A 27,413-nucleotide genomic window follows, 5' to 3' on the forward strand; every position below is an offset into this window, starting at 1 on the left:
TTGTAGATTGTGTTGTATGTTGTGTTATGTTGTGTTGTATGTTGTGTTGTATGTTGTGTTGTTGTGTTGTATATGTTGTGTTGTATGTTGTGTTGTATGTTGTATGTTGTGTAGTATGTTGTGTTGTATGTGTTGTGTTGTATGTTGTGTTGTATGTTGTGTTGTGTTGTGTTGTGTTGTATGTTGTGTTATATGTTGTGTTGTATGTTGTGTTGTAGATTGTGGTGTTGTATGTTGTGTTGTATGTTGTGTTGTATGTTGTGTTGTATGTTGTGTTGTATGTTGTGTTGTAGATTGTGTTGTATGTTGTGTTATATGTTGTGTTGTATGTTGTGTTGTAGATTGTGTTGTATGTTGTGTTATATGTTGTGTTGTATGTTGTGTTGTATGTTGTGTTGTATGTTGTGTTGTATGTTGTGTTGTATGTTGTGTTGTATGTTGTGTTGTAGATTGTGTTGTATGTTGTGTTGTATGTTGTGTTGTAGATTGTGTTGTATGTTGTGTTGTAGATTGTGTTGTATGTTGTGTTATATGTTGTGTTGTATGTTGTGTTGTAGATTGTGTTGTATGTTGTGTTGTATATGTTGTGTTGTATGTTGTGTTGTAGATTGTGTTGTATGTTGTGTTATATGTTGTGTTGTATGTTGTGTTGTAGATTGTGTTGTATGTTGTGTTATATGTTGTGTTGTATGTTGTGTTGTAGATTGTGTTGTATGTTGTGTTATATGTTGTGTTGTGTGGACATCTCCTGTGGCTCACTTATGGACTGGCCAAACGATCAGTGCAGAAGGTTTATATGACACAGAGAGAACCAACCTGACCAAGATCCACTGATCCAAACACTGTCATTCATTAAAAGCAGTTTGTGCAGCTTTGTCTCACTTTTAAATTTTACAGGAATTCACACATTTCAAGAACAGCAGGAGAATAAAAAGAGGAAATCAAATTCAAGATATAGAACTATTGATATAAACTCTTATATAAACAGACAACGTCTAACAGCAGTGTGCAGGTAGATGACAAATATACAGCCCTGATGTTCAGAGGCAGCTCCTGTCTTCTGGTGATTGTACATTTGTGCACACAGAGTCTGCACAAGCACAGCTCTGGAGCTGCAGTCCTTCACTCGTTTAGTCACCAGATTATATTGTTAGTCTGTTCTTGATTTTTTAAAGGAGTGTCTGTGACTTGAGCTTCTTCCGTCTGAAATCTCACTCCCAGCTGCTCTTGTGACTTTAGTGATTGACAGCAGAAGTTTATAGAAGTTTGGAGCAGAGGATGTGTTTCAGAAACACTGCATCTCCTGTCCATATAAAGCCACAAAACTGACTGTATCCCCCGAGGGAGAATCAGCTTTCAGATGTTTCTCTCTTTGAAACACTGTCTCTCTCTATCTGTTTTTTTTTTTTTTTTATCTGTCTCTTTCTCTCTCTCTCTCGCTTAGCTCCTCTTTCCGGCTGCTCCTCTTCCCTCCTGTCCTCTCCTAACCCTTTATATCTCCCTCTCCTTCTCTTTCTCTTTCTATTGCTCTCCTCTCCATCTGTCCATCCTCTCCTCTCCTCAGCCCATTCAGTCCAGGAAGCAGTGCAGTTGAATTTAAACAGATATTTCCTGCTCAGATCACATTATTGTGCATCCATTTGGATTGTGTGAGAGTGAAGAGAGAGAGAGTGCTCCAGTCCCACACTCACATGGAGCCGGAGCCTCTGTCCATTTGATATTCTCACTATAACCACTAAAACAAAAGTTCAAATACACAGAAAATTAAATGCACAATATAGAAGGACGGGAGGGCATCCGACACACGAGAGGACGGGAGGGCATCCGACACACGGGAGGACGGGAGGGCATCCGACACACGGGAGGAGTGACACACGGGAGGACGTGAGGGCATCTGACGCAGGGATATTTGAGTCTCGTCACTGGAGAATCCCTTTCTGGTCTCCATGGAAACCGCTGCCTCAGCCCCATCCCCCACGCGCCCCTCCCTTCCCCCATCCCCGCTCCATCCTCATCCTCACTGCCACTCCCTGTACTCTCAAGTCCTGCTTTAGACCGCCTTTAGACTGGCTTTAGACCTGAGAAGACCTGGTTTAGTACTGGTTTAGACCTGAGTTAGATCTGCTTTAGGCCTGGTTTAAACCTGCTTTAGACTGGCTTTTAGTCCTGAGTTAGACCAGCTTTAGACCTGCTTTAGACCTGCTTTAGACCTGAGTTAGACCAGCTTTAGACCTGGTTTAGACCTGGTTTAGACCTGCTTTAGACCTGGTTTAGACCTGGTTTAGACCTGAGTTAGGCCTGAGTTAGATCTGCTTTAGACCAGCTTTAGACCTGGTTTAGACCGGCTTTAGACCTGGTTTAGACCTGCTTTAGACCTGCTTTAGACCTACTTTACACTGGCTTTAGATTAGCTCTAGTCCTGAGTTAGACCTGCTTTAGACCTGGTTTAGACCTGGTTTACAGCTGGTTTAGACCTGAGTTAGACCTGCTTTAGACCTGGTTCTGCTTTAGACATGGTTTAGACCAGCTTTAGACTGGCTTTAGTCCTGCTTTAGACCTGGGTTAGACCTGGGTTAGACCTGGGTTAGACCTGGGTTAGACCTGGTTCTGGTGTTGACCTTGTTTAGACTTGGGTTTAATCCATCCTTGTCACTGGCTGCCACTCCCTACACTTGGAAGTCCTTTTTAGACCTGGTTTAGACCTGAGTTAGTTCTAATTTAGTCCCTGGATTTAGTCTGTTTTATCACTTGCTGCCACTCCCTGTATTTGGAAGTTCTGTTTCATTCTGGTTTCATTCTGGGTTTGACCTGATTCAGTCCTGGTTTAGTTCTAGTTTAGTCCTAGTTTAGACTTGGTTTGGTCTTGGTTTATACTTCATGTAGTCCAGACCGAATCTGGGTTTAGTTCTGGTTTAGATCTGGTTTGGTTAATCCTGTAAATCTAAACCAAGTCTTAAGTGCTGCACTCAGTGCAGTTTTTGCTGATTGAAACTGAAATAGAAATGAGTTTTGTGTTAAAACAAGTCCTAATCAGGATGTATTGAGTAAAGCCGTGCGCTCACAGAGACATTCAGATTCTCAACACAGCAGCCTTTTTTATTTCACTCCTTTTAGATATTTTTTGGGCAGAGTTCTTCCTGACACTTTTGGGCTTTGTGTCGTCCCCACCTGCCTGCCTTTTCTTTCTCCTCTTCCGTCTCTCACTCTCTCCATCTATCTCTCAGTCCTTTCCCCGCTCCTCCCTCATTCTCACTCTCCTCTCCCTCTCTATCCCGCTCATTTCTTTTCACTCCTCTCTCTCTCTCCCTCCTTAAAAAGACGCGAGTCTTTTTATCTTCCCTCTCACCCTCTCTCTGTTTCTCCTCCTCTCTCTCCTCCTCTGTCTCCCTCATTGTCTTGCTCCCTTTTTCTCTTTCTCCACACTCCAAACCCCGTCTCCCCCTCTTTTTTCCTCTTTTTTCCTCTTTTTCCTCTTTTTTGAGTGCGTTCCTTGTGGGTTTGTTGAATGAATTTAAACTCCAGAATCACACGACGCACTGACACACAACTCATTAGAGAAAGAGACAGATGGAGGCTCAGACTGTCTGCAGCACCGAGACGCCAGGACGCACCAGACCTGATTTAGTCCTGATTTATTCCTGGTTTAGTCCTGGTTTAGAACAGATTTAGTCCTGGTTTAGTCTTAATTTAGTCTTGGTTTAGTCCTGGTTTAGTCCTGGTTTAGATCTGATTTATTCTTAGTTTAGTCCAAGTTTAGACCTGGTTTAGTCCTATTTTAGTCCTGGTTTAGTTCTCGTTTAGTCCTGGTTTAGTTCTCGTTTAGTTCTCGTTTAGTCCTGGTTTAGTTCTCGTTTAGTCCTGGTTTAGTTCTGGTTTAGTATTAATATTCGACCAGTTTGAAAAATAATGAAGATGCTGAAGTGAAACAGTTTGAAATCCATATTTACCCTCTTCTGCCACAAGAAATCACACCCTACTACTGTTCACACCCTACTACTGTTCACACCCTACTACTGTTCACACCCTACTACTGTTCACACCCTACTACTGTTCACACCCTACTACTGTACACACCCTACTACTGTTCACACCCTACTACTGTACACCCTACTACTGTTCACACCCTACTACTGTACACACCCTACTACTGTACACACCTACTACTGTACACACCCTACTACTGTTCACACCCTACTACTGTTCACACCCTACTACTGTACACACCCTACTGTACACATCCTACTACTGGTCACACCCTACTACTGTACACACCCTACTACTGTTCACACCCTACTACTGTACACACCTACTACTGTACACACCCTACTACTGTACACACCCTACTACTGTACACACCCTACTACTGTTCACACCCTACTACTGTCACACTACTACTGTTACACACCCTACTACTGTACACACCTACTACTGTACACACCTACTACTGTACACATCCTACTACTGTACACACCCTACTACTGTACACACCTACTACTGTACACTGTACACTACACACCCTACTACTGTTCACACCCTACTACTGTACACACCCTACTGTACACATCCTACTACTGTACACATCCTACTACTGTACACACCCTACTACTGTACACACCCTACTACTGTTCACACCTTACTACTGTACACATCCTACTACTGTACACACCCTACTACTGTACACACCCTACTACTGTACACATCCTACTACTGTACACACCCAAAATCCTCGTTTAGTGTCATGATTGGATTAGACACACACACACAGACACACACACACACACACACACACACACACATCTTTACACTGGAGCTCTCCATCACACTGATAAACACACACACAGCACGGGAGGGCATCTGATAAACACACACACACAGCACGGGAGGGCATCTGACACACACACACACAGGAAGACAGGATTGCTTCATCTAGAATGTTTCAGTGTCGAGATTAAACCGATCTATCTGAAGGGAGACAGTTGTAGGCTCCATTACAGGTCAGATCAGTGGAGGGGCGCCTGTATTCCCTGTATTTTTGAGAAGAGAAACTCCCGTAATGAATAAACACTTGACAGACGTGTTTAATGTCGTATCATGGAACATTCCAGGCAAACCAAAAACCATAGCAGTGTTTCTGTAAGTGTCAGTAAACACAGAGTCCTTGTGGGGGCACATGTGTTCAAGTGGACTATTGTGTGTCAGTGAATCAGTTTCCTGCACAGGCCTGACTCACACTGCTGTCACACATTCCTCTCACTCCTCTGGACTCCTCTGGATTAGAACTCTCAGAAATCACATACTCGTGGATTCTCAAACTAGTATCCAAACTAGATCCTCATCTGAGCAGTTACCGATACTGAAAAAGTCCCGTTCACATCAGTATCAAGTATCGAATCTATTGCTTAGTATTAACATGGAGTGACTTAGTCCTGGTTTAGACCTGGTTTAGACCTGGTTTAGTCCTGGTTTAAATTAGACCTGGTTTAGTCCTGGTTTAGTCCTGGTTTAGTCCTGGTTTATCTTGCTTTAGTCCTGGTTTAGTCCTGGTTTAGTCTTGCTTTAGTCCTGGTTTAGTCCTGGTTTAGTCTTGCTTTAGTCCTGGTTTAGTCCTGGTTTAGTCTTGCTTTAGTCCTGGTTTAGTCCTGGTTTAATCTTGCTTTACTCCTGGTTTAGTCCTGGTTTAGTCTTGCTTTAGTCCTGGTTTAGTCCTGGTTTATTCTTGCTTTAGTCCTGGTTTAGTCCTGGTTTAGACCTGGTTTAGACCTGGTTTAGTCCTGGTTTAGTCTTGCTTTAATCTTGCTTTAGTCCTTAGTTCAGTCCAGGTTTAGTCCTGATTTAGTGCTGGTTTAGTGCTGGTTTAGACCTGGTTTGGTTTAGGTTTAGATAAATAATAGTTTGGTTCATCAATTCTGAAAAGATCAGTGCTGATTCTAAAAAATAAATAAAAATCTGCTCTGTTTTTCAGTCCTTTATGTAAAGTTTCTCCTTTTTTATGTTTAAGCAGCCATGGTCCTCTCATGCCTCTCTCTGATTGGTTAATCCACCTGTCAATCACGCCTGCTGAACTCAGGGAGACGGGACCCAGCTCCAGACCCAGCTCCAGACCCAGCTCCAGAACCAGCTCCAGACCAGCTCCAGACCCAACTCCAGACCCAACTCCAGACTCCAGACCCAGCTCCAGACCCAGCTCCAGCTCCAGACCCAGCTCCAGACCCAGCTCCAGACCCAACTCCAGACCCAACTCCAGACCCAACTCCAGACCCAACTCCAGAACCAACTCCAGACCCAGCTCCAGAACCAGCTCCAGAACCAGCTCCAGACCCAACTCCAGACCCAACTCCAGACCCAACTCCAGACTCCAGAACCAAGCTCCAGACCCAACTCCAGACCCAACTCCAGACCCAACTCCAGACCCAGCTCCAGAACCAGCTCCAGACCCAACTCCAGACCCAACTCCAGACCCAACTCCAGACCCAACTCCAGAACCAGCTCCAGACCCAGCTCCAGACCCAGCTCCAGACCCAACTCCAGACCCAGCTCCAGAACCAGCTCTCGAGTCACTCGTCTTTGTAGAGTAGTGTGTGTGTGGTTTTGGCTGCAGAGGTAAGTCTGCGACATGTATGAAAACCATTTGAGTTTGATTGGCGGTTTGTGAGAAGATGACAGATGACACAGACTGTCGTCCAGACACTAGCCCTGCCTCATGTGCCCCCGTACATCTCCACACATCAACAAACACACGAGTACAACAACACACAGCTCTACACCAGCTTAAAGGACCTGAATCCACAATATGAGTCTAGATTTTGATTAAAGGTGCACACTGACTTTAGGAATCTGCATCTGCCCAAGAACAGAACTCCACAAAGAACACGAGACCCTCCTGAGTCCTCCATAAGACCCTGCACTGTTTACATGTATTCTTTATTTAGACATGTGGGAGTGAGAAACACAGTTTCAATTCTTTATGTGTTTTTTATATGAAGAATTGACAATCAACTCTTTTTGAACTTTGTGAACTTTGAAATGGTCACTACAATTGTCATAACTTAAATAGATCGATCACACAAGACATAAAAACAATCAGAGTTAAGAAATATAAAAATAAAAAAAAAAAGCCAGTATATTATTAGATTTTCTGTGTTCTAATGTGGTTTCCTCATCACACACAGACCTGGAGTCGTGTTTTGTTTCATTCATACACTTAACACACAAACCCTTTAGACTGAAAACACTCTGTTCCACCTTGTGATGTCATGGGGTAATACGGGAAGTGCTCCTATGTTCTTAAACTCCACACACCTTCACTAGAATCATTTGGATAATTTCAGCTTTAGTATTGCCAGTCTCTACTGAACTAAATGTAAAATTCAAATTCAAAAAGTTTATTGTCAGTTCTTCATAAAAAACATGAAGAGTTGAAACTGTGTTTCTCTCTCCCAATAAATAAATACATAAATAAGAATAAATGGAAAAGTCAGTGTGCTCTGTGGGGAGACGCAGATGAAAAGGAGCTGTTCACCTGAAAACTCCAGCTTCATGACATCACAAGGTGGAACAGAGTATTTTGTGTATTATGTTTGTGTTTGTGAGGAGGAACATTCTAACGTGACTTAAAGCTCATAAGAGTCAAACTTGGATAATGTAGGACTTTAAAACCTAACAAAGCAGTGAATGGTGTGGCCTCTCCACAGATCTGACCTGTCTAGTCCTGTTTGATCCATCTGTTTGTTTCCATAAATAGAATAGAATTCAGTCTGGGAGCGTTTTTCCTCGTATGGACTTTAATAAACTTGAGTAACGATTAACCCTTGTTTCTTCTTTTTGCCGTGTGAGGAGCAGAGGAAGCAGACATGGCATTCCTGTCATGTGTCAAGACAAAGACGTCATTCTGCTCACACCAGACGAGAACAAGGAGCTCCTGTACGAGCCACCAGAGCCACAGAGCCAAAGGCCACGGGGCAATCTGGCAGCGCTCTGCTTTACGCTTCAGATGAATCACTCACGTCTGTTCTACAAATGTCACCGAAATATCCCCAATTTTTTTCAGAGAATTCGTGTTTTGAGAAATGAATATTATTTGAAAGTATTTCTGACTGATTTCAATGCTTTTATTTTTTTCAGACTAAATGATCCAAACTAGAAAACAGAACTATAAAACAGAGTTCATCCCTCACTCCCCTCGTGCACTCAGAGCGTCCTTATGACCAGACGTGGGACTGTCGTTGTTTTGCAAGTCTCAAGTCTTTGATTTCAAGTCCAAGTCCAGACCCAAGTCAAATACAGGCAAATCCAAGTCAAGTCTTGAGTCACTGGCTCATAAGTCCAAGTCAAGTCCAAGTCGTCTGCTTTGAGCTTCAAGTCATTTCAAGTCTTTAAACCACCTTAGATTTTTGCAATTTATAAGATTTTTAAAATAAATTGTACTTAAAATTCATGATATATTTATTTGAGTATTTATATTAGAGTTGTAGAAATGCAAGTTTTTCTTTTTTAAAAGTCTTGTCCAGATCTTAATGTGATTCATTACAGTCAGAATAGAAAGAATTCACATTTTAAAATCCAGTTATTTTGTCATGTTTCTGCACTTAAATGGGAGGATCATGTTCTCTTTGTATGTAGTTGTACTGTACTTTACTGTACATTACTGTAGTACATTTGAGGATACCACATCACAGTACTTCAGTTCCATCCAAAGTAACAGAGAAGTGGAGGGACATGGTTCAGTTTGTTTCTGTAAAACTAAGCACAGCATGTATCAAGTCTAAAGAGAAAAGGATTTTCTAAAAAACATATTTTTAGGAGACCCATCGAGTCTTCTCAAGTCACAGGCCTCAAGTCAGAGTCAAGTCCTAAGCCACTGAGTTTCAAGTCCAAGTCAAGTCTCAAATCTTAGTCCATTTTATCAAGTCAAGTCTCAAGTCCTAAAAATAGTGACTCAAGTCTGACTCGACTTCAAGTCATGACTTACAAGTCCCCAGCTCTGCTAATGACTCACCACGATGAGTTCATGAGATCTTTTCACAACGCTCAGTCAGAGACCAGAGCAGAGTTTTGCCATGACAACTACCATGCTAATACACACTTCCTGATTCTCTCACAATAAACACTTCATAAATAGATGCAGACAGAACACAGCAGATGAGTTTTGACCTCAAGAGCTGCTTAAACAATCCAGTGTCCCACCAAGCACATTTAGATCCACACGCCTGTGTGTGTGTGTGTGTGTGTGTGTGTGTGTGTGTGTGTGTGTGTGTGTGTGCGTGTGTGGGCGTGTGTGTGTGTGTGTGTGTGTGTGTGCGTGTGTGTGGCAGATGGACAGATATGTGAGAGACCAGACACACAGACAGATGAGAGGAGGAAGCAGTGGTCAGCTAATCTGATTTTACACAGAACAAGTCCCTCTGACCCTGGGAAACTCAGGTCAGTTCTGTCCACTCAACTCCACACTGTCACACAGTGTGTCAGGGTGGAGCAAAGTGACTCCTGCTGTTTCCCACGGGACACTTTCTATCCACAGATTTATTTACCTGACCAGCCAGAACCACACACTTTGACAAAACTTTCCAAAGGAAAGGATCTGGAGCTGTGTCCTGTCTCCCTGATTTCAGAGATTGACAGTTGAATTAACCAATCAGAAAGAAGCATGCTCCAAGTGAGTCCACAACAAACATGGCGGCTTTCATGTTACACATTAAAATCAACAATCAACTCACCAAAGTTTTACTTATTTCAGGTAAAAGAAGTTATATATTTTGTTATGATTATTGTGAGAATTTTTAAGAGGAGATGTCTTCCTCATTTCAGAGACACATGCTTCAAATTAACAGCTGTGGTTTTCACGTTCTCTGCTCCGGGGTCTGTGAACCATTTGTTCTTTTGAATTTCAAATAAGAACAAAAAACAATCAATTGGGCAAACAGTTTATTTCATTATTCCATTTTAATAAAAAGCAGATTTCGACCTCTATTTCTCGTGCCTATTTCAGTTTGGATATTTTATTCTCTCTGATTTTTTTGCCCAGGATGTTCTGCTGCTCAGTGCTGTGGGTGAATTCAGTGTCACCTGAACAAAGGAGAGTTCGACAATGACTTTCTAAGACGTGAAAATAAACGTGTCTCTGTAAAAGAAGAGGACACGTTTGTCTACAAAACTGCAAAAATTTTTCAGGTGAGTCCTTCTACGGGCAGAAATGTGGGAGTTGGAATCACAGCGGCCAATCTGTGGATCTGACTGTTCACCAATGATGTTTATGTCGAGAGCGGGATTTGAACCAGCAACCTTCAGATCAGTGAACAAACACTCGTCCAACTGAACTACAGCCACTCTGTTGTGTCGTGTTGTGTCGTGTTGTGTCGTGTTGTGTCGTGTTGTGTCGTGTTGTGTCGTGTTGTGTCGTGTTGTGTCGTGTTGTGTCGTGTTGTGTCGTGTTGTGTCGTGTGTGTGTCGTGTCGTGTCGTGTCGTGTCATGTCGTGTCATGTCGTATGTCGTGTCGTGTCGTGTCATTTTGTGTCATGTCGTGCTGTGCCATGTCGTGTCATGTCGTGTCGTGTTATGTCGTGTCATGTCGTGTCGTGTTATGTCGTGTCATGTCATGTCGTGTCATGTCGGGTTGTGTTGTGTCATGCCGTGTCATGTCATGTCGTGTCGTGTCGTGTTGTGTCATGTCGTGTCATGTCATGTCGTGTTGTGCCATGTCGTGTCATGTCGTGTCATGTCATGTCATGTCATGTCGTGCTGTGCCATGGCGTGTCGTGTCGTGTTGTGCCATGTCGTGTCGTGTTATGTCGTGTCATGTCATGTCGTGTCATGTCGGGTTGTGTTGTGTCATGTCGTGTCATGTCGTGTCGTGTCGTGTTGTGTCATGTCTTGTCGTGTTGTGTCATGTCGTGTCATATCATGTCGTGTTGTGCCATGTCGTGTCATGTCATGTCGTGTTGTGCCATGTCGTGTCGTGCCATGTCGTGTCATGTCAGGTCGTGTCGTGTCATGTCGTGTCATGTCATGTCGTGTTGTGCCATGTCGTGTCATGTCGTGTTGTGTCGTGTTGTGCCATGTCGTGTCATGTCGTGTTGTGTCGTGTTGTGTCATGTCGTGTCGTGTTGTGTCATGTCGTGTCATGTCGTGTTGTGCCATGTCGTGTCATGTTGTGTCATGTCGTGTCATGTCATGTCGTGTCGTGCCATGTCGTGTCGTGTCATGTTGTGTCGTGTCATGTCGTGTCATGTCGGGTCGTGTCGTGTCATGTCGTGTCATGTCATGTCGTGCTGTGCCATATCGTGTCATGTCATGTCGTGTTGTGCCATGTCGTGTCGTGCCATGTCGTTTCGTGTCATGTTGTGTCGTGTCATGTCGTGTCATGTCGTGTCGTGTCATGTCGTGTCATGTGTCATGTCGTGTCATGTCGTGTCATGTCATGTCATGTCGTGCCATGTCGCGTCGTGCCATGTCATGTCATGTTGTGTCGTGTCATGTCGTGTCATGTCGGGTCGTGTCGTGTCATGTCATGTCGTGTCATGTGTCGTGTCGTGCCATGTCGTGTCGTGCCATGTCGTGTCGTGCCATGTCGTGTCGTGCAATGTCGTGTCGAGTCATGTTGTGTCGTGTCATGTCGTGTCATGTCGTGTCGTGTCGTGTCATGTCGTGTCATGTCGTGTCATGTCGTCGTGTCATGTCGTGTCATGTGTCGTGTCATGTCGTGTCATGTCGTGTCGTGTCATGTGTCATGTCATGTCGTGTCGTGTCATGTCGTGTCGTGTCGTGTCATGTGTCATGTCATGTCGTGTCGTGTCATGTCGTGTCGTGTCATGTGTCATGTCATGTCGTGTCGTGTTGGGTCGTGTCATGTCGTGTCGTGTCATGTGTCATGTCATGTCGTGTCGTGTTGGGTCGTGTCATGTCGTGTCGTGTCATGTGTCATGTCATGTCGTGTCGTGTTGGGTCGTGTCATGTCGTGTCGTGTCATGTGTCATGTCATGTCGTGTCGTGTTGGGTCGTGTCATGTCGTGTCGTGTCATGTGTCATGTCGTGTCGTGTTGGGTCGTGTCGTTCTGTGCTGTAACCTGTGTGTTTCTCTTGTGATATAATGGGGTGGAAATAGGAGTATTGGCTGTTGTTGTTTCTGTCGTCTAGATACACTAAGAAGTGTTAAAAGTCACACTGTTGTTTGTCTAATCCTTTCTCTCATAGAAGATTAAAGTTATCCTTTAGGTTTGCTGTTTCTGTGCCATGTTCAGTGTTGATCATCCTGACCTGTGTTCAGATGATCATGTAAAGTGTTATCTCTGAGCTCAGAAAGACAAACGACCAGACTGACCTAAAAACAAACTGTTCTTGAGGAACTTGGACCTCAGAAAGTATTTAAGTGTCATTATCCCACTGCTCTGGGCTCACTGCAGCACACACTCTGTTCATTAGTAGTGGAACTGTTTGTTACTGGTCCAAATGTAAGAAACAAACATAGACAGCTTCTGTTTTGGTGATATTTTACAGATTTCCACAACAGGAACATTCTTGACCAGGGGGCAGTTCTTTTTTTCCATGGGGCCACATGAGAAACAGAAAATCTTGTGGAGTCCAAAATGTCCATAACTCTTAAATTCTGCATAATATGAAATGTATTTTTTGATAAAAAATAAATAGTAAATAGAATTGTTCTAATGAGCTGTTCAGACTGGGAAGAGTTTATGTTCTGACATGTTATGTGCTGCTGAAAAAAAATGTCATTAAAAACACGTCTAAAATAAAAACAATGCAGCTTTAGTCCAGGGATGACGACCAATGATAAAAAAAAATGTATTTTGTAATTCCAGATGAGCTTAAACGGGACGATCAGAGTCAACCAAATGACCCCCGGGAGCTGCAAAATGCCCAAATTTGACAAAGACAGACAAATAATAACATTTCCATGGAGACCAGCAGACCTCTGCCAGAAAAGTTGCACAGTGCATCTTTAAGAGTAAAGTACAAATCAGGTGCAGTGCCTTTAATGAGAAATGCTACTATTGACAGTAGACAATAAATAATGAAAACCTTTATGGAGTTTCATAAATACTAATAGCCGACTGAGCAGGACATGTTTTATTCAGCGTAATGGCTGACACAGACAGACACAGACACAGAGAGACAGACACAGACACAGACACAGTGAGACAGACACAGACACAGAGAGACAGACACAGACACAGACAGACACAGACACAGACAGAGACACAGACACAGACAGACACAGACACAGAGAGACAGACACAGACAGACACAGAGAGACAGACAGACACAGACACAGAGACAGACAGACACAGAGAGACAGACACAGACAGACACAGAGACAGACAGACACAGACAGACAGACAGACAGAGACAGACAGACAGATACAGACACAGAGAGACAGACACAGAGACAGACACAGAGAGACAGATACAGACAAATACAGACACAGAGAGACAGAGACAGACACAGACAGACAGACACAGACAGACAGACAGACAGACAGACAGACAGACAGACACAGACAGATACAGACAGACAGACACAGACAGACAGACACAGACAGACAGACACAGACAGATACAGACAGACACAGACAGATACAGACAGACAGACAGACAGACACAGACAGACAGACACAGACAGACACAGACAGACAGATACAGATACAGACGCAGATACAGACACAGACAGATACACACAGATACAGACATGTCATACACTGTGTATTTTTCTATGAACTATCCTAAAGTGAGTCAGTGTTTGTCTGTGGTGATTCTAATACGACATGTGTTATTGTAAATGTAATGATCAGTTCTGCATCAACACTCTGTATGACAAATATACGAAATCCCATTGTTGTTCTAGATCAGACACATCGAGATTTGTGGATGGGGGAAACCACATCTCTGCTATGATCAAAGCTGACAGCGAAGATAACAGGAAATGCCACTTTAAAAGAATCCACGGCACTAAAGAGCGAGTGAGGAGGACGTGCTGCTCGCTCAAACGCTTGTTATGGGACTTCAGGCACACACTGTTCTGTCATCACGCTGTACGGATGAGCGGCAGAGTGGTTAGCCCTCCTGTCTCTTCACTGCGCGCACCTTATGTTCAGTTCTTAATGGGTTACCTTGATTAAAGAAGCGTAATAATGAGGACTACAAAATAAAAGATCATATTGGTGTAACCCGCATGGTTAAAGGCCAAATAATATTTTACTTATGTTGAAGCACTGTTTTATTTCACATTTTCATATGTAACTGATTTTATTTTGAAAACCAGAAGTTTATTTTGATGGGAAACAGGAAGTAGTATGCAGATACACAGATAGCTCAACTTTGCTCACTGATGCACAGAGCATTGGCATTTTCTCTCACATGTTGGTTGAAAAACACAGAAAAAAGTATGAAAGACGAAATGTAATGTCTTGAAAATGACAAATGTTAAAGTTTATGTTCTAATATGGTTAAATCTCCTGTTTAGAGGTGGAAGAACCGTCGATGAAGTACTTTTATTTTGCTGAATCACCCCTGAGTTTATCTTGGTAAGCTCGCACCCACATGTTCTTATTGACTGTGTGTATTATGATGCCCCCTTTTAGGACATGCTAGTTAATCATTTTTGGGTATTTTGCACATTTTAATTTAAATTTGTGAGAGAATATGTTGTTAAAATTGTTCAATTGATTATTTAAGAAAGAAAAATGTAAATCATTTCTTTTATTTACAACCTAAAAATCCTATCTCAAAAAGGGATTGCAAAGTGATACACATACAAAAATATGATATATGCATTACACAGTACAAGTGAGGTTACACCCTTATCATCAGAAGCCCCCCTAGTCAGAAAGCCCACTAGTCAGAAGGATCTGTAGTCACAAAGTAGGTCACTGTGACATAATTCAAGAATTGGAAAGAGCTCTTACCCTAAGGTATCTAAAGACATTCATATGGACTCTGCAAGTCAAACAGTCTAGATTTGTCCAGCCATGGTTAACGGACAGACAGACGGATGGACGCCGGACACTGGGTGATCGCATAAGTTCAGCTTGAGTTTACAGCTCACAAGCTGAGCTAAAAATGCCTTACAGTCGGCCCTTTTCAATACGACCAGGCGGGACACCCAGAACAGGAGCATTTTTATGACACCCCTAAATAGTACATATACTTTGAACTGAGCTAAAAATATCAAGGCCTCTTATTTTCAATTTGTTCGCAAAATTGGAAGTTCGTATAAAAATGTATGTCTTTATGAACTTTGAGGTGAAAATTTGGAAAATACTCTACAAGATCTGTGGTCTACTGAAAACACTACCTGAACATGGATTTTCTGACTAGAGGGTCTTCTGATGACAAGGCTGAGCCCTACAAGTGAATGTGTTTTTCATGAGTGAGTGAATCCATTGGTAAAGTGTGATTATATCATTACAATTTATTTATTTATTTTATTTTATTTATTTATTTCGGTCACAGGTATATTTTGACATTAATTCATAAACAGTCATATTTAACATATACAGACCGAAAAGGTGCAGGCTGAAGCTTAAGCTTATTCTGCCTTTACCCTTTATTCCTTTGTCAGAGCTTCATCTTGACACCAGTTCATCTTCATAAATACAGCAGGAGGAAACAAACTAATCAGTAACAGAACAACAAAGTATTACAGCACAAACTAAGTCTCATATTTCATGTATCTGTCCAGAGTTAAACATTTAAACTTCTTTATGAAGTGAAAGAAAGTGGTGCACAATTTGAGGTTTTCTGTACAGTTGTTCCACAGCTCCAGCCCTTTAACAGATTTACAAAATTTCATAATGTTTGTTCTGTTTTTCTTTTTAATAAACATGGTCGTGCCTCTGAGCTCATATCGGCTCTTTCGGATTTTGAACATGTTCTGTAAAGATTTCGACAGGAGATTGTTGTTTACTTTGAACATGATTTTAAGAGTGTAAAGGTCGACTAAATCGTAAAATTTCAGCGTTTGAAGGTTTATAAATAATGCATTGGTTGGTTCGTTATAAGTTGATAATGTGATGCTCTTATTGCCGTTTTTTGTAGGGTAAAGATTGGCTTTGTATTCGTCTTATATGTATTGCCCCAAATCTCAATACCGTAGGTTATGTAGAACATTACCAGCGAGTTATATATAATAAAAAGACTGTTTTTATCTAGGGTATATCTATATTTATATATAATTGCGATCACTTTGGATAGTTTGTTCCTAATTGTATTTATGTGTGATTTCCAGTTTAAATTATGATCTATGGTTATTCCTAAAAATTTATTTTGAAAGACTCAATTCATTGTTATTACTATGAGTTGAAACGATATGAGCCATCCATTTGGGAAATAACTGTAGTTACTTATTGGTAACTATCTTTAGTTATTTTTCCAATTGATAAGATAAATTTATGTTGTACAACACCAATGGAAAGATCTTTTTGATTTGAGAAATTTGACTATAAAACCTGTTTTGCAAACACAGGTCAGGTTTTTTGACTACATGGAAAAGTGATCCCAGTCTTGGCGTTCAACGAGTCTGCTGAGAAGATCCACTGATGTTGTTTTCATCCTGACAGTTTGTTCTGCTCCCTGTTCTTCCTCAGAGTTTCGTGATGTTGCTGTGTGTCGCTCAGCTGATACGTCTTTGGAAACGTTTATTATTAAATTTTGAAAATACCACATTTTTTGTGTTGTCGTATCTTTTTATTTTGTCGTATTTATCCGTCACACCTTAAAGGCAGCTCCATGAAACATTAAACCTTCTGTGGCTCTAAAAGGTTTGGGGGCCGCTGCTGTAGATGATTTCAGGAACTAACAACATGGAGACGAAGCGATGGTCCCTCTACTGGAAAAGTTACACAGTGCACGTTTTATAATACCACCACTTTTTAACACTAATCCATAGTCCAGTGTTTAAAAAATGTTCTTTCATTTGGGCTTTTCTGCCTCGTCCTTCGCTGGTGAGAGCTGCAGAGTTTGTGTTGCTGCGGGTGCACGCTCAGCCCGGTGGCATGTTTGTTTGGGGTGAACTGGGGTGATTGTAAAACGCCGAGTAAATAGAAAAGGCTCATTTTGCCTTTGTCTGTGGTGAACGTTTACAGCTCTTTGTGGATGTGAGTTTGTCCTGAAAATGAATGAACGCAGCTCCGCTAAACAAGAAACTCCAAACTCTGTAAAAGTGACCAAAGAGCAAAGAGGGAATGATTTTACTCTCTATAAAAAACAGATGTGAAAAAAGTGATACAGACAAAAATGAAAAACACATGAAAAACACGAGAAAATGAAAAACACATTTGAACATTTAGTTCTGCCAAACTCTGAAACGCAAATAGTTTTGGCTGTTTCTTCAACTGTTGCTTTCACCAGTGATCCACAAACCAACCCCATCTCTCTTTCTTTCACTCTTTCTCATTTCTCTCTCTCTTTACTCTTTTCCTCTCCCTCCTTATTTTACCTTCCCCCTCTCTCTCTCTTTTCTCTGTCCCCTCTTTTTCTCCCTCTGTCCCTATGTCACTCCAACCTTCTCTCTCTCTTCATCTCTCTCCCTCTCTCCATATCTCAGCCTGTCTCTCTCTCTCTCATCCCTTCCCTCTTCCTTTCTCTTTCCTTCTCTCTCTTTGTGCTCGTTGTGTCTGCAGATCTTGTTTGTTCTGCTGTTGAGCAGCTCCAGTCCACAGTCCACGGTCCACAGTCCACGGTCCAGAGTCCAGACTCCACGGTCCAGGGTCCACGTCCAGGGTCCAGAGTCGAGCCTGAGGCATGTCATTGTCTGCCTCTAATAAAGTTGCTAAGAACTAAAGGTGGAATTCAGGAGTAAACAACAGAACCAGGCCGAGGTCATTGATCTTTAAAACTACCACTGCAACAAAGAGCCTGGGTCAGACCTGGGTTAGACCTGGTGTAGCCCTGTTTTAGACCTGGTTTAGTCCTGGTTTAGTCCTGGTTTAGTCCTGGTTTAGACCTGGTTCAGTCCTGGTTTAGTCCTGATGTAGTCCTGCTTTAGTCTTTGTGTTTATGGTCATTCTAACACTCAGCAAAACATTTTTGTGAAAGTTCCAGCTCAACAGATACTTTCAGTACTGTGTTTGAGAGACACTTTATATCAAAAGTATATACAATATTTTTACTAGTAGTACCCAATAATACCGAGTATCTTCAAAGTAAATTCAGTGCATCATGATACAGCTTCACATGAATATCTGACTGAGGTGGGAGGTACAAATATGAAAAAAGTACAATAATGAAACTGCTGTTATGTGCAAAATTACAATATCAAATCTAACACTGGAGGCTTAAAATTTCAGACTAAAATATTAGGAGGGAGTTGTTTTTGGGGTTATTTGCCAGAGTTGATATGACTGAAGTGAATTCGACTTCCCTTAGTGTTAATTTGGCTCCGCCCACCCACCACTTCAAACCCCTGTGAAAGAAGACCAGTTTGAACCAGTTTTATTCATAATTTCATCTTAAATTAACTCAAATAAAGTGTAAAAATAAAACCCCTCTGTGTGTTGTTTGGATAAATCAGGATAAATCTACGAAGTGTTATTGGTTCACTCTCAAAACATTCATATAACTCTTGATTTTGGGTTAAACACAAACTTTGGTCCAGTGTTACTTAATTAACATTTTCAAAAATGTTAAATTAACTCTCGAACAGATTGGACTCAGATAAACACTGACAAACTGTTACAATTGATTCCGTGAGAGTCAATTTTAACACTCCACTTTTTGCTGTGTTTGGTTTATAATTAAAATGACTTAAATTACCTCAAAGAGACAGAAATGTCTAGTGTTTATACTGATAATACTAGTGCTACTACCGTTACTACTACTACTACTACTTATTACTACTAGTATTACTACTACTGAAATGCAGTACTGTATTCGTGGTGATATATTAGGCTGTATAGTCCCACTCCCTGTCCCCTGATTTAGAACATTGCATTTACAGCATTGTCCTGCTTTCTGTTTTTGTCCTGGTTTGTCTCTGGTTCAGTCCCGGTTTAGTCCTGACTTGGTCCTCGTTAGGTCTAGATCTGCATTCTTTTGGAAAAGATGAGGTCACAGATAATTCCTGTGGTGTTTGAAAAGCCCTGACCCCAGCCCCCCCGTGTGAGAGCGCTGCACTATACTGTCCAGTCAATTATTTAAAACAGACATGTCTTATAGTGCGCCATTCATCTAATATTTATACAAACGTACAGGAGAGAGACAGAAAAGTGCAATTTTACTACTGCGAGCCCAGGAAATGATGAATGAAATCTACGTTTCAACTCAAACTTCATACACCATTTTAACAGAGAAACTTCAAAGTCTAAAATGTAAAGTCACTACAGTCAAACTCTCTAAGTCTTACAATTCATGTACAAAAAAATAAACCTTTTTGAATATTCACAATCATTTTCACTTTAGGCAGACAGGAGCAGACAGGAGCAGACAGGAGCAGACGATCACGGTTGGCATTTCAGACTGTATAAGCAGCTGAGCATGTGATTATGTAAGAGATCATCATTAAACCCCCTGGACCCCACTCTCTGTCTGTGGCTGCTCTATGTAGACCTGCTCTAGACCTGCTCTAGACCTGCTCTAGACCTGATCTAGACCTGGTTTAAAAGCGGGTTAGATCTGGTCTTGGTTTAAACCTGACCGAGACCTGGTTTAAGCCCGGTTAGTCCTAGTTAAGTCCCAAAATGGTAGATCTGACTTCATCCTGGTCTATTCCTGGTTTAGTTCTGGTTTAGTTCTGGTTTAGTTCTGGTTTAGTTCTGGTTTAGACCTGGTTTAGACCTCAGTTAACCCCAGATTGCACAGGTATTAGTCCTGATATAGTCCGAAACTGGACCCAGTTTAGACCTGGTTTACAGACTTTAGTTCTTATCTGATGTCTGTTTAGTCCTGGGTTAGTCTTATGTTAGACTAATGTTAGACAAGGTTTAGACCTTGATTAGACCCTGTGGTTTTCGTCTGGTCTTCATCCTGATCAAGTCCTTTTCATGGATCCTGGATGTAGTCCTGGTTTAACCCTGGTTTGGATTCAACCCCAGTTTCTTTCCCTCACCGACTTTAGTCCCCATTTAGACCTGGTTTAATCCAAATGTAGACTTTCTTTAATCCCTGTTTTAGTTCTGGTTTAGTCCTGGTTTCTGGTTTAGACCTTATTTAGCCCTGGTTCACCCCTACTACAGACATGTTGTATTTAGCCCTTACTTAGTCCGGATTTAGTCCAAATTTACACCTCATTTAGAACTGATTTAGACCTAATTTAGCCCTGGTTTAGTCTTGCTTTAGTCCTGATTTAGTCCTGTTTTAGTTCTATTTTAGTCCTACCTTAGTCCTATATCAGACTTGGTTTAGTCCTGGTTTAGTCCTGGTTTAGTCCTAATCTAGACCTGGTTTAGTCCTGGTTTAGTCCTAATCTAGACCTGGTTTAGTCCTAATCTAGACCTGGTTTAGTCCTGGTTTAGACCTGATTTAAACCTGGTTTAGTCCTGGTTTAGACTTTATTTAGTCCTAGTTCACCCCTACTTCAACCAGGTTGTATTTAACCCTTACTAGTCCTGATTTTGTCCAAATTTTGTCCAAATTTTGAAATTTAGTCAAAATTTGGTCCTGGTTTAGTCCTGGTTTAGTCCTGGTTTAGCCCTGATTTTGTCCTGTATCAAACCTGGTTTAGTCCTGATTTAATCCTAATTTAGTCCTGGTTTAGTCTTGATTTAGTCTGGTTTTAGTTCTATTTTAGTCCTACCTTAGTTCTATATCAGACTTGGTTTAGTCTTGGTTTAGTCCTAATCTAGACATCGTTTAATCCTGGTTTAGACCTGGTTAGTCCTGGTTTAGACCTGGTTAGTCCATGTTTAGACCTGGTTTAGTCCTGGTTCACCTTTCCCTCCTTGTTGTGTGTGTCCAGCCCAGCGACACACAGCAGCATGCAGAGGAGAAACCCCATTGTGTTCTTACCTCTCCTCCTCTTGGCTCTTCTCTCTCTTCTCCTCTTTCGTTGTCTCCTTCTTTCTCGTAGGATCCTTTCTGCGTCCTTGCTCCCTTGCCCGCGTCCTCACTCTGCGTCCTAGCTCCTGGCTCCTCTGGTCGTCAGGTCTTTTTGGTGGATTTCTTTTCTTGCTCTGATGATGCTGCAGTGGCACAAACACACCCTGACTCTAGCCCCGCCCACCTCTGTTCCACGCTCGCCTCTGATTGGACGCCCCAAAAGCGATGACATCAGCCTCTCTCTCCCTGTCTCCCAGAGCACACTGCAAAAAAAAAAACAACGCGCAAAGGATTAAATTAGCCTCAATTTGCTATTTTCATTTTGACTTTTGAATATTTGCTATTATTTTATTATTATTTTATTTATTCACAGAATCAATTTGAACATTTTCTCTGTGTTTATATGAGTCCAGTCTGTTCTAGAGTTAATTTAACATTTTTGGAAATCATCAGTAAGTAACAGTCTCTCTGTCTCCTTCTTTCTTCATTCACTCTTCCTCCCTCTCTCTCTCTCTTCATTTTTTCTATCTCTTTTTCTCTTCTTCTTTCCTCTCTAATCCCCTCTCCCCCTCTATCTTTCCCTTTCTTTCACCCCCTACTTCTCTCTCTCTCTCACCTCCTCCCCCCCTCTCTCTCTCTCTCTCTACTTCTCTCCCTCTCACTTACTATCCCTCTCTGTCTCTCCATCCTCCTTCTCTCTCTCTCTGTCTCCATCCTTTCTCTCTGTCTTTCTCTGTCTCTCCATTCTCTCTCTTTGTCTCTCCATTCTCTCTCTCTGTCTCCATCCTCTGTCTGTCTCTCTCTCTGTCTCCATCCTCTCTCTCTCTCTCTCTCTCTCTCTCTCTCTCTCTCTCTCTCTCTGTTTCCATCCTCTCTCTCTCTGTCTTTCTCCATCTCTCCATCCTCTCTGTCTCTCCATCCCCTCTCTCTGTTTCCAGTCTCTCTCTCTCCCTCTCTCTCTCTCTCTCTTTGTCTCCATCCTCTGTCTCTCTCTCTCTCTGTCTCTGTTTCTCTCTCTGTCTCTCCATTCTCTCTCTCTTTCTTTCTCTCTCCCTCACTCTCTGTCTCCATCCTCCCTCTTAGTCTCCATCCTCTCTCTCTCTCTCTCTCTCTCTCTCTCTCTCTCTCTCTCTGTCTCTCTCTCTCTCTCTCTCTCTCTCTGTCTCTCTCTCTCTCTCTCTCTCTCTCTCTCTCTCTCTCTCTCTCTCTCTCTCTCTCTCTCTCTCTCTGTCTCTCTCTCTCTCTCTCTCTCTCTCTCTCTCTCTCTCTGTCTCTCTCTCTCTCTCTCTCTCTCTCTCTCTCTCTGTCTCTCTCTCTCTCTCTCTCTCTCTCTCTCTCTCTCTCTCTCTCTCTCTCTCTCTCTCTCTCTCTCTCTCTCTCTCTGCTCTCTCTCTCTCTCTCTGTCTCTCTCTCTCTCTCTCTCTCTGTCTCTCTCTCTCTCTCTCTCTCTCTGTCTCTCTCTCTCTCTCTCTCTCTCTCTCTCTCTCTCTCTCTCTCTCTCTCTCTCTCTGTCTCTCTCCTGTTCTAGAGTTAATTTAACATTTGTGTAAATGTTCATTAAGTAACACTGGACCATAGTTCCTGTTTAACCCTGAAATCCAGACTTATATTAATGTTTTGAGAGTGAACAGATAACACTTTGTAGAGTTATTCTGATATCCTGATTTACCTAAACAACACTGCATTTTTACACTTTATTTGAGTTAATTGAGGATAAAATTCTGTACAAAACTGGTTCAAACTGGTCCTCTCTCACGGTGGGTGGTTAGCTGTCACTGTTGGGCAAGTTATTTTAAAATTGTAATGTGTTCTTTATGACTTGTTACTGTCATTTCAAAGTAATTAGTTACATTACAATATTACTGTATTTAAAATGTAAAACATTACACGACTATTACAGCACTTTTAAATTACTCTCACCAAAAGAACTGTGAAGATGCTCAAGTTTTGCGCCATACATGGACTAAACTAGGACTAAACCAAGGACTTAAACCGAGGACTGAACCAAGGACTGAACCAAGACTAAACCAGGACTAAACCAGGACTGAATCAGGACTGAATCAGGACTAAACCAGGACTAAACCAGGACTAAACCCGGACTGAACCAAGACTGAACCAGGACTAAACCTGGACTGAATCAGAACTAAACCAGGACTAAACCAGGGCTGAACTGTGAACTGAACCAGGACTAAACCTGGACTGAATCAGAACTAAACCAGGACTAAACCAGGGCTGAACCAGGACTAAACCAGGACTAAACCAGAGCTGAAGCAGGACTGAACCATGTTAGAGTGGAGTTCTGTGTCGGTCCTTTCGCTCACAGTCACCCGACGGTCTACGTGGGCGCGTCTCTGGTGTTTCACTTCTGCTGATATCGCGGTGATTTTAGCGCATTTGTATGGAAAAAAAACCCACCACTTCAGTCCGGGTTAAAAAAGCATTGTTACGCGCATTACTCACATTTGTACTGAGTAAATATTACTTTCCCCCCCCCCCCCCCGGTAATACCACATTACTGCAATACAGCAAAAAGCAACACATTACAGTAATTTGTTACTTTTATAACGCTTTACTCCCAACACTGTTAACTGTAAGATTCTGTACAAGGCTCCGCCCACAATCCTACATCAGCCACGCCCCCACACGACAATTCTACATAAATATACACAAACCTGATACAAAAGTGCACACTACAGCTTCACAAACCTGATCTGATGTGCTGGAGTTTCATCAGTGGGACGTACGCTGAGTGTGCTACGATATTGCTCAGAAGGGGGAGTGACTTAGCATGGGGAGCAATGGGATTTCAGTGAATAAAGCATTTTCAAAACAATAAAAGGAAACCTAGAGATCTAAATATGTGACATGTTAATAATAAAAAATAAATAAATATGTAGGAATTCTCAAATCATGTCATTCAGAAATGTTGTTTTATTGATACAAATTCAAATTCTTAGTGTTGTAAGTTGTAAGTTTTGATTAGTGTCTTGATTTTAACCCATTCAAATTCAACGTAAAAAAAAGAATGATATATTTATTAAGGCAATAAAATATCAAATAAAATAAATTGAGGATCCTTTTGTGAATTGAAGGAGCTTTTACCCATAGAGCTGTTCCTTTTTTTTTTTTTTTTTCTTTTTCTTTTTTACAGTGTATTCCCCCAGGACTGTGGCCCCTCCCATGTTCCCCCTCCACACCTCTCCCCTCTTCCCTCTATTTTTACCTCTCTCTCTCCTCTCTGTCCCTCCCTCCCTCCTTTGTACATCTCTCTCTCTGTCTCCCTCATCTGTTTCTTACTTTCCTCTTCCGTCTTTATCTCTGCTCTCCCTCTCTATCCATCTTCTCTCCCGCCTTTTTCCATTCCATTTCTTCTCTCTCGCTCTACTTCTCTGCTCTCTCTCTCACCCCTCCTGTATCTCTTCATCCGTCTTCTTTCTCTCTACCTCTCCCCATCATCTTACTCTCTCTGTCTCTTTTATTTCATGTTTTTGCTTTCCTCTCTCCCTGTCTCTGTCTCCTTCTTTCTTCATTCACTCTTACTCCCTCTCTCTCTCTTAATTTTTTTCTATCTCTTTTTCTCTTCTTCTTTCCGATCTAACCCACCTCTCCCCCTCTATCTTTCCCTCTCTTTCACCCCCTACTTCTCTCTCTCTCTCACCTCCTCCCCCTCTCTCTCCCTACTTCTCTCCTTCTCGACTACTAACCCTCTCTCTGTCTCTCTCTCTCTCTCTCTCTCTTTCTGTCTCCATCCTTTCTTCTTTCTTCCAGATGGTTGTGTAAGTGACAGGGAGACATCGTGGAGCTACAGTACTGTATTTTTTGCACGATATGTCACTCTGGATTATAAGGTGCACTGTCATTGAATGGTCTATTTTCAAACTTTTTCACATATAAACTACACTGGACTATAAAACGATTAAACCAAACACAACAGTTAGTTAAGTCAGTCAAACTTTATTTAACACGTTCACAATAACTCTCAACTTTGTTCAATTGTAATGTGTAAAACAAAAACAAAAAAATACTATCTGAGACACTAAATTGTTGTTGTATTTAGGGATGGGCGTTTGATGAAATTTTTTTAATCGATCGTCGGAAGAATTAACGATCGATTATCGATTAATCATTAACGTTTTTATATTAAAATGATCATCATTATTATTACTATCTGCACTACTAATCTGCATAAATAAATTCAACTTTACGACATATAAACCGTGACCGCTCTAGAGCCACATCAGCTGTTTGACATTATAATGTGTTTAATTCAGTTTTACACAAATCTCACAGAAACAAAACTTAAAACTGCATCGCTAATTTGCATAAACTAAGTGAAGATAAAACTCCAGCTCTTGTGTGGCTGATGTGGTTCAACTTGTGTTGGATTAAAAGACATGACTCAGGTGAATACAGGTTAGTGTGACCAGATTTGCGTTTGTCAAAACCAGGACACCGTACGGGGGGAGGGAGGTGGGGACTCGTCATCCACATTGCGCGACTCTCACCTGGCAAAACTTTTTCCCACTGGACACAGAAACATATGTGCTGCTTTATACACTGTGCATATGGACTCACACTTGTCTCGAATGCAACGGAAAGTGTGGAATTTCTTGTACAAGTCATCGTTAAATCCACATTTGTGCTTCGGTTCACTGCAGACTGACCCACTGTTTGTGTCTCGCTCCTTCTGATGCAGAGCTACATGTACACACCTGTTTGGTCACGCTACACACAGCAACCTACATTCGGTTTGTCGATTAAAATTAACGTAATCGATGAAATTCTTAATGATCAATTTTCGATTAATCGACTAATCATGCCCATCCCTAGTTGTATTCACAATAATTCATAATAGTTCAAACAGTTGCGTGATTCTGGTGTCCACACGTCCACATCCCTCTCGTCATGATCCGAGTCAGTGTGGTTACTGTTCCCCAGTGATGATTCTGGTCTTGGTGAAAGCTCGGACCACAGTTGATTCTGATCCTTAGTCCAGGTGTCCACGATTCGTTGGCAGATCGTTGCCTAAGTGCCTTGGCGCTGTCTCTCTGTCTTGGTGAATGTGTGTTCTCCTTCTCTCATCCACTGCTCCCACGCAGCTCACACTTTCTCTTTAGAACAGTCTTGAGTTTAAAGTGGGCGTTGTGAGCGTGTCTCATGACAGGTGCATTTTGATATTAAAAGGAATCACAGTCTGTATTACTCCTGATGCTCCTGACTACGGGAGCCGGAATGCTGCAAGTGGAGCGGCTTTGTAGTTTACTAAAGTCGTACTAAGACACTCCAATAAATTCATACATAAGGTGCTCTGGATTATAAGACGCACAGTCATTTTGGATGAAATTAGAGGCTTTTAAGTGTGCCCTATAGTGCGGAAAATACGGTATATGAAGTGTTGTGTACTGTATGTATACATGTATATTTATATATATGTAAATACTGTATGTATGTGTATGCAGTAGAGTGTGTTGTGTACAGTTTGCTCACAGTTGTGTTGTATTTTACAGTAAAGTTCTTGTACAGCAGAGCTACAAGATCCATCACAATCAAAAACACATTTGAACGCACAATCACAAACTCACAACCTCCAATTTTTGAAGAACCCAGACTGAACCAGGACTGCACCAGAACTGCACCAGAACTGAACCAGGACTGAGCCAGGACTGAACTAGGGCCAAACCAGGAATAAACCAGGACTGAACCAGGACTAAATATACTAAAATATCCAAATAAAAACAGCAAATCGAAAGCATTGATTCAGTTGTTTCTGTTGAACAAAACCAGCACACTTGAATCTTTATGCGATTTGAAAATCTGTGTGAACTACTTTGACTTTTTACTCTTTTACAAGTGAAAGTACATTTACAAGTACATTTTGAAGCGAAGCAGGTACTTTTTCATGTGATATTTTTACTTATACTCGAGTAATGTTTTGCTCTGTTGTCTGTACTTTTACACTTCCACTGAATGAAACGAAGCACCACATGTGTCACTGAAACAAACAAATGTGATTGGACGATGAGGTTTGGTTCAGACTTGGAACATGGCAGAGGATGTGAGGACCAGACTGACATCCCCCTGTATCAAACACACACACACACACAGATCAGTCTGTGAGGAAACCCACCCAGACACAGGGAGAATATGCAAACTCTAAAACAGGAGTGAAACAGGGACATTTTAGACCAAGTGTGACGTGTGTACTGCCCCTGAGACGATAGACAGGCACCATCGGCTCTGTGTCTTCTGTGTCTTCTGTGGCTGCTCCCATCTGCTTTTCTCAATCAATACTGGGTCTGGACAAAGCTCTGCAGCTATTACCACTGACTGTTATTGACGTGAGATCTTTGCTTTAACATAATGGACATTACAAATCTATTTTCACTACATTATATTAAACAACCAAATCCTGAAGCATCTGAAAAACACTGTT

The 27,413-nt window shown here is 41.8% G+C and overlaps 1 protein-coding gene across 1 annotated transcript in view; it reads right to left on the reverse strand.

The window, feature by feature from the left end:
- Positions 1 to 21,087, reverse strand: part of LOC110169976 (neural cell adhesion molecule L1.1-like) — a 104,454-nt gene extending 83,367 nt beyond the window's left edge. The window contains exon 1 of the mRNA XM_020935585.2: positions 20,951 to 21,087. The gene's annotated coding sequence lies outside the window, so the exon portion shown is untranslated. The remainder of the gene's footprint in view (positions 1 to 20,950) is intronic.
- Between the last annotated feature and the right edge of the window lie 6,326 nt (positions 21,088 to 27,413).

Source organism: Boleophthalmus pectinirostris, unplaced genomic scaffold (genome assembly GCF_026225935.1).
Source record: "Boleophthalmus pectinirostris isolate CB_2022bp ecotype Guang Dong unplaced genomic scaffold, ASM2622593v1 HiC_scaffold_8, whole genome shotgun sequence".
In the NCBI taxonomy this organism is placed as follows: Eukaryota; Metazoa; Chordata; class Actinopteri; order Gobiiformes; family Gobiidae; genus Boleophthalmus; species Boleophthalmus pectinirostris.